This window comes from Salvelinus sp. IW2-2015, linkage group LG27 (genome assembly GCF_002910315.2).
Source record: "Salvelinus sp. IW2-2015 linkage group LG27, ASM291031v2, whole genome shotgun sequence".
NCBI classification, from domain to species: Eukaryota; Metazoa; Chordata; class Actinopteri; order Salmoniformes; family Salmonidae; genus Salvelinus; species Salvelinus sp. IW2-2015.
In genome coordinates this window covers 31,867,604-31,874,997 of record NC_036867.1, presented here as the reverse complement: position 1 = coordinate 31,874,997, position 7,394 = coordinate 31,867,604, and positions in this window count along the sequence as shown.

Here is a 7,394-nt window from a genome sequence, read left to right as displayed (position 1 = left end):
GCAAACACCACCGCCAGAGCAACACCCGCCAGCACCGCACGAGAGCAACACACACCGCCAGAGCAACACACGGCAAACCTTCCTTTGCTTCCTCAGATTTTTCCTCAAATAAGGTGTAAGGTGTTGGGAAGAGAAGGCAACAATAGACCTAAACATAGCCCTACATGCTATTCACTCTAGTCATCCGCCACCTCTGGCGGTGCGCGTTGCTCTGGCGGTGCGCGTTGCTCTGGCGGTGCGCGTTGCTCTGGCGGTGCGCGTTGCTCTGGCGGTGCGCGTTGCTCTGGCGGTGTGCGTTGCTCTGGCGGTGTGCTCTGGAAGTAGTTTCACTAGCTCAGACACCTTGTACACTTACCGGCGTCAAGAAGAGAACTTGATGCGTTTGACCTGTGAGAGTCTGCAACGTGGTCTCAGAGCATTTCGTATTATTCTGTACGAAAATCCAGAATGCTCCACTTAGTATGATATGTTACGTTTGGTGTGGTATGTATTTAAACCATCATCCATTTCGCACGACACCAGTATGTTACTAATTACAATTCATATGATATGTTATGAATTTGGAAAACGTATGATATGTTACGAATTCCAATAAGTCAGCTAGGTGGTTAGGTGGCTAATGCTTATGTTAGCTAGCTCAATGAGTTAGGGTTATGGGTTAAGGTTAGGGTAAGGTTAGGAGTTAGTTTAAATGGTTACGGTTAGGATTAGAGGAAGGGTTAGCTAAAAGGTTTAAGGTTAGGGGAAGGATTAGGGGAAGGGTTAGCTAACATGCTAAGTAGTTGCAAAGTAGCTAAAAATAAGTAAGTAGTTGCAAAGTTGCTAATTAGCTAACATTCTTAAGTTGTCCGTGATGAGATTCAAACACGAAACCTTTGGGTTGCAAGACGTTTGCATTATAAACCCACCCACAACCAACAACCCACCCCCGACCCTGACCTCGACCATCCAACCTCCTTTTGTTTTTGCCTTAAGTAGCCTTTTATCTTATGTAACCATACCAGACGTAACATATCATACCAATTTGAATGTCCCGGATTTACATTTACTATGTTACGTCTCGAGTTGTTTGGCTGACTAAAAATCTAATCAAATCAAACTTTATTTGTCACATGCGCCGAATACAACAGGTGTAGACTTTACTGTGAAATGCTTACTTACAAGCCCTTAACCAACAGTGCAGTTCAAGAAGAGTTAAACAAATATTTACCAAGTAGACTAAAATAAAAAGTTATAATAAAAAGTAACACAATAAGAATAAGAATAACAAGGTTATATACAGGGGGCACCGGTACCGAGTCAGTGTGCAGGGGTACAGGCTAGTTGAGGTAATTTGTACATGTAGGTGGGGGTGAAGTGACTATGTATAGATAATAAACAGCGAGTAGCAGCAGTGTGCAAAAGGGATGTGGGGGTCAATGTAAATTGTCTTGGTGGTAATTTTATTAATTGTTCAGCAGTCTTATGGCTTGGGGGTAGAAGCTGTTGAGGAGCCTTTTGGTCCTAGACTTGGCGCTCCGGTACCACTTTGCCGTGCGGTAGCAGAGGGAACAGTCTATAACTTGGGTGACTGGAGTCTCTGACAATTTTATGGGCTTTCCTCTGACACCGCCTATTATATAGGTCCTGGATGGCAGGAGACTTGGCTCCAGTGATGTACTGGGCCGTTCGCACTACCCTCTGTAGCACCTTACGGTCAGATGCCGAGCAGTTGCCATACCAGGCGGTGATGCAACCGGTCAGAATGCTCTCGATGGTGTAGCTGTAGAACCTTTTGAGGATCTGGGGACCCATGCCAAATCTTTTCAGTCTCCTGAGGGGGAAAAGGTTTTATTGTGCCCTCTTCACAACTGTCTTGGTATGTTTGGACCATGTGGTCAGAGTGGTAAACATATAGAGCTCATCTCTCTGTATGTTACGTGGGATTAAACAATAAGAGGAATGGGAAGATAGAGACCGCCGACAGGCACTCTGGAGTTAACTCAACATGCTGTGACCTTTTGACGTTCAAATATACAGTACCTTGAAAAAGTATTCAGACCCCTTGGATTTCTTCACATTTTATTGTGTTACAAAGTGAGATTAATATTGATGTAATTGTGTTTTATTTTCAACAAGCTACACACCATACCCTGAAATGTCAAAATGGAAGAAGAATGCTATATATATTTTTAAGATGAATGCAACATTTATTACTAAAATACAATCATTGCGTCAGTATTCAGCCCCAGCCTAAATAATTTGAGGAGTAAAATTTGGCTTAACAAATAACATAATAAATGACATGGACTCACTCTGTGTGAAATAATCGAGGTTGACATGATTTTTGAATGGCTAATCCTTCCTCTGTCCCCTATACATACAACATCTTTAAGGTCCCTCAGTCAAGTATTGAATTTCAAGCACAGATTCAACTGCAAAGACCAGGGAGCGTTCATCCTTCTGAACTGAGCTGCAGGAGAGTAATGAAACTGCTCAGGGATGTTACCATGAGGCCGTTGGTGATTTTAAAACAGCTACAGACTTAAATGTCTGTGATGGTAGAAAACTGAGGATGGATCAACAAAATTGTAGTGACTCCACAATAATGACCTAAATGACAGAACGAAAAGAAGAATACAAATATACACAATATTTTCTTTCTCCAAAACATATATCTTGTACGCAAAAAGGCACTAAAGTAATACTGCAAAAGAATAGCAAGGAAATAGACTTTTTGGCCAAAATGTAAAGCCTTATGTTTGGGGCAAATCCAACCCAACACATCCCTGATTAAGTGCCTCCTAATTTCAAGTATGGTGGTAACTGCATAATGGTATGGGTATGCTTGACATCGGCAAATAATGTGGAGGCAAATTTGGAGAATTTTGGGCCAAAAATAATGAAGAATAATGGGCCAATATAGCACAATCCAGGTGTGCAAGGTCTTGGAGACTTACCCAAGAAGACTCACAGTTGCCTTTAATCGATGCCAAAGGTGTTTCAAACATGTATTGAATCAGGGAGCTGAATACTTTTGCAACAACTATATTTTAGTTATTTCATCTTTTTTTTAAATGCATGTGTTATTACAGAGTATTTGGTGTAGATTGTTGACCAAATATACAATTATATATACAATTAAATACATTCCAATCCCACTTTGTAGCAAGATAAAATGTGAAAAAATCCAAGGGGTCTGAATACTTTTCAAAGCACTGTGTGATGTGGTGACGTGAGTAAATTGATGCTTGCTTCTTGCTGGACCTGCACCTACAAAAATCTACACAATGCATTGATAGTGAAAGAGAACAAATCCTAAAAAGCTTTTTAACATTAAACTAAATTACACTAGAGATTTGTGTGGCCTTTCCCATTGCTGACAGCTGGAATGTATAAGCCTACATTCATGAGCATGAATCCTAATAGTGGTCAATGAAATAATAAAACCTCACATCAGCGGCCATATTGGAATGAGAGCAACATCTCCGACAAGCAGGGGCCGGGGTAAATAAGATAAAGCCCGATTGCCTGCATGTTAAAATACTCCTAATACACGTGTTAACAGATTTATGTAAAGGTTAGGAGCCATGCACCAGTCTCCTCATGCAGTTGCTATTCTATCCCCCTGAAAGGCACACAACACAGGCGCCCATTTCCACGCTAGCTATTATGCTCATTTGTCCTGTCAGGCCTGACAGCCTGTTTGACTCTTCCCCAGATACGGCCATTAGGTACCGCTCTGTCATCTGACAGGAGGCATTCTGCCGCTCCTAAAAACCTCTAATTATTTCCTTCGCCAGAGACAAGCGGGTGCTGAGAAGGTAATTTTTAACCTTTCACGTGCACCTGGGGAACGCTCCTCCTGGGAGCCAAGGTGCCTGTGTGGCATTCAGTCATCAAAACATGACCTTTAATGGCCGCGCGGAGAGCAGTTGGCACCGGGTGCCACGCGCGGAGTAATGCTAATGTTGATAGCTAATTTATGCGTCAGACGCCCTGACTCTTGCCGCCTGAGCCGGAGCCCGCCCGATGCATCTGTGGTCGGTAGGTTTAGGTGGTGGCCGTGGTGTTGCCTTGTTGTACGGCAGTTAGATTTAARAATGTGGGGAAAGGGGGATTGGGTAAAAGGGGGAAAGGGAGGGGATCTGGGGATCTGCCCCAGAGCAGCAATCTAGAGGTTAAAGGCATTTTGGGGAGGGGGATGATTTTTACTGGCACGAGCCCGGGAGCCGGTGGAGGGGGAATTGAGGGGGCTAATTATGTAGCAGGGAATACATTTGGCGTGACCACTGAGCCTTTTTAGAATTTGTGGAGCACACATCTGACTAACGCGCCTGACCTTTACTTGTTCAGCCCAAATTGCAGGAGACTAGAGTGGATGCAAGATGGATGCAGATTCCATGACTTAATTGCCCTTTATTCTTAGCAGGGTGGCTAGGATGGGATAGAGGCAATACCTTGTTGAATGTGTCAAATTAGAAGTGGTATTTTGTTCTTAGGTCTTCAACATTTATGACAAACGGTTGTCCTCCTCCCTCGAATACGTCCCATATTTTTCTTATTGGCTATAGCACCTGACAATCTCTCTCTATACTTCTCATAGATCCAACCTGAATAGATACAATGTCTCTCCACTGTGTACACTTCGTAGATACAGGACTCTAGGAAAGGCCTGTGTAATACGTCTGCTCTCCCCATTCCCAGCTAAAGTACATCTCCATTCTGCAGCATCTTGTGCCATATTTCACGTCACGGCCATTAGGCTCCTCAAAGAGCTCCCTGCCTGTCGCTCATATCGCTAGGTTGGTTTCCTTGACAGTAACAATGTCCCAGCGTATGTTATTACATGCAACCTCTATAACATATGCGACTTCGCCAGCTGGTGCAGCACATGCAGACAGGAGAGGAGGCCAAAGAGGAGAGGACAAAGGTAGCGGAGTACAGTAACGTGCACTGTATGTAGAAGTATAAGAATATAGGAAACATATTAAAAATAGCATTTATATAATCGACTCAAATGAAAGTGTTATTTGTCACATGCGCCGAATACAACAGGTACCGTGAAATGTTTACTTACGAGCCCTTAACCAACAATGCAGTTTTAAGAAAATGTATTTAAGAAAGTATTTACTAAATAAACTAAAGTTAAAAATAAAAATACATTCAAAACGGTAACACAATAAAATAAGAATTATGAGGTTATATACAGGGGGTACCGGTACTGAGTCAATGTGCGGGGGTACAGGTTAGTCCAGGTAATTTGTACATACGACTAATGTAGAGTAGTATGATAAATAGTATGATAAATATCAAAAAGTGACCCTTATCTTGAGAAGAACTATTTGTGCGATGATTGCAACTAGTTCAGGCTCTGATTATCAGATGAAGATGGGAGATATTGTGAAGGCATATGGAGCACAATCAGGTTGTTTATGTATGATGGGGGTATGGGTTGCAAACAAGGCGTTTCCTTAGGCTTCAGTGTAGATTGCCAGCTATCTGTCTTTAATCCTCCAAACTGTTAGTCACATAATACAATTGGTATTGATATATATATATAATACTGTTTATGAACATAAGGAAATCATAATTTGTCATTTTTACAAAAGAGCTCCAATTGCAATAATGTGGTGAAATGAGTTGAAGATGATTATTATCATAAACGAATATGCAAAACCAGAAAAACATCAAATCACAGTAACACGATCGTCCAATCAAATTTGTGGCATTATCTTTCTTTGAAAATGTACATATACATTCATATTGAGCAATGTCGACAAATACTTCCATAAATATGTAATTTCATATGTTACCAGACAAATCTGTTTTCAGTTCATTTACACGTTCTGCCATATTGCTTGAAAGACACTGATGAGCATTGTGTCAGAGGAACTGTAATATCGTGTCATTTATTTTTCATGCAAAACAATGTTTTCCCTGTTCATTTTTTCCCTGTTCATTTTTTCGCTGTTCATTTTTTTTCTTCAAAGTTTCAACTTCCCCAAGCACATGAAAAGGTCAATGTAAAGTGTTTCCCGAACCCCTTCCAGCAAAAGAATGTAATAAATATAAGTAATAAGTCAACATAATGCAAGATAGATTAAGCATATAGCCTTAGATTTATACAGGCATTAATGATTTAGTATCCTAGTCCTAATCCCTTGTTCAACCCAGCGTCACCATTAAACTGCAAAATTACACATTCTATCACTACCACCCTCCTCACCTGAGTATTGGATTACTGAAATAAAGAATGAATAATTAATGACGAGAAATAGGTTCCTGGCATCTGCAATGGCTGCAATTTAATAATGAGCATTAGGTTTCTTGTTTTTCCCCCCTCCGCTCCCCTCCCTCCTTCACTCCATCCTCCCCTTTAGTCCACTGGTGTTTGAGCCTCTCATATGTCTAACAGGGGAGATGACCGCAGGAGCCATGAGGCAGGTATCATTTTCTTATATCCTGGAACGAAGTGAGAGAGTGACTGAACTGCACACTCCTCCCAGGCAGCAGCTGGAAGGACAGAGAGAAAGACCTGCCTGTTTCTTTTTCTCTCTCTCTCTCTCTTTTTTAATAAGCCTGTCGTTAAATAAATTAGAATATTCACCCAGGGGTGATAAGACGACCACAAACCCTCTGTCATCTGTTTCCCGAGCACTGCCAGCCAAATAGAGCCAGGGCCTAGCTACAGCTTTCTTCTCTCTGGCCTAGCTCAACCTCTCTCTCTTTCACTCTCTCTCCCTCCCTCCTTCTCTGTCTCTCCTCTCTCTGTCTCTTTCTCTCTCTATCGCTCTCTGTCTCTCCTCTCTCTCTGTCTCTCCTCTCTCTCTGTCTCCTCTCTCTCTCTATCCCTCTCTGTCTCTCCTCTCTCTCTCTCTCTCTCTGTCTGTCTCTCCTCTCTCTCTCCCTCTCTCTCTCTCTGTCTCTCCTCTCTCTCTGGCCTAGCTCTCTAGCCGAGTATTCTCTCTGTCTGAGGTTAGGATAGAGAGACACTGACAATATGCTCCTCCTCAGGTCTGTATCGTACTGTCCTCAACACGCAGTATACACATTATGCATAAAGATACACAGTCCACATATTCATATTTAGTTAATGTGCTGAGAGAATAAATAAAGAAGAAGATGAAGGATAAAAGGAAAAAACGAACTTTGTTACATATGGACTGCTTCTTACAAGTAATCAGGAGAATGATGGTGATTGGCTGCAGGCGCCAGGCGGCCAGGTTGGCCAGGGCTGGGAGTTAGCACTGTGCCCAGGTCTTTGCTGCAGGCAGGCTGGAGCTCGATCAGCAGCCCAGGTTGGCCCTGACTCTGCTGGGGAGCAGATGGCTAGCCAAAGCTTGTAGTCACACTTACCTTCCCCACTAAATCCCTAATCCCTCAGTGGACGCTCCTCCAAGGCAGGTTTTGGA